Source organism: Orycteropus afer, unplaced genomic scaffold, assembly GCF_000298275.1.
Source record: "Orycteropus afer afer isolate SDZICR_OR568_19922 unplaced genomic scaffold, OryAfe1.0 scaffold00042, whole genome shotgun sequence".
NCBI classification, from domain to species: Eukaryota; Metazoa; Chordata; class Mammalia; order Tubulidentata; family Orycteropodidae; genus Orycteropus; species Orycteropus afer.
Window position 1 is genome coordinate 7,537,283 of NW_006921629.1, and position 1,335 is coordinate 7,538,617.

Consider the following 1,335-nt stretch of genomic DNA (forward strand, 5'->3'; position numbering starts at 1 on the left):
TGGCCTCTGATCACTGCTTTTGCTGTGTCCCAAAGATTTTGGTATGTCGTGTTTTCATTCTCATTTGATTGAAGGAGTTTTTCAGTTTCACTTTTTATTTCTTCTCTTACCCAGTCTTTCTTAAGGAGGGTGTTGTTCAGTTTCTATGTGTTTACTCTTTTTCTGTTGATCTTCCTATTGTTTATTTCTAATTTGATAGCATTGTGATCTGAGAAGATGCTTTGCAATATTTCAGTGTTTTTAAATTTATGAAGCCTTGCTTTATGGCCTAATTATGGTCTATCATGGAGAATGTTCCATGTGCACTGGAAAAAAAATGTATACTGGGCTGTTGTTGGGTGAAGTGCTCTGTAGATGTGTATAAGGTCAAGTTGGTAGATTGAATTGTTTGGCTCTTCTGCATCTTTATTGAGTTTCTTTCCACTTGTTCTATCTTTCATTGAAAGTGGTATATTAAAGTTTCCCACTATGACTGTGGAGTCATCTATTTGACTTTTCAACTCTTTTAAAATCTGACTTATGTATTTGGAAGCTCTTTCATTGGGTCCATAGATATTTATTATGGTTATATTTTCTTGTTCAATTGATCCTTTAATTATCATATAATGTCCTTCCTTGTCTCGTATGGTGGTTTTTGTCTTAAAGTGAATTTGATCAGAAATTAAACTGCCACTCCTGCTCTTTTACAGTTGCCATTTGCTTGATATATCTTTCTCCAACCTTTGAATTTTAGTCTATTTTTGTCTTTGTCTCTAAGGTGTGTCTCTTGTAGACAGCATATTGATGGGTTTTTTTTCTTATCAATCTGCAACTCTGCATCTCTTGAGTGGTGCATTTACTCCATTAACATTCAGCGTAATTATTAACAAGTATGAATTGGTTGCTGTCATTTTGTTACATGTTTTTTAATGGTGTCCCTGGTTTCTTTGTTCCATATTATTTTCTGTGCTGAGCTCATTATGTTTATGAATCGTGTTATCATTTCTTGTGTTGCTGTTGTTTTAGTATTTGCTGAATACTTGTACTTGTCTTTTTTTTTAATTGTGATGTGAAAACTTATCATTTTTCTTTGAGGTTACCCTGTGATTTATAATTTTCTCTCCGAGTTTGGAATAGTCCATTCTATCTTGGCAACTTTCTTGACTTCCTCACCATTTAGAAGTTCTGTAACTACACAGTATTTTCCCTCTTTTTGGTTTGTAGTTGTCCTCATTTGCCAATTGAAGTCTCTGGTTCCCTGTTTACAATCTTGTAAGCTTATTTTACTTTGGATATGTCCATATCTGTGGTTTCTGGGTTATGTCATTTTGTGTATTAATGGTTGGTTGTTGTTTT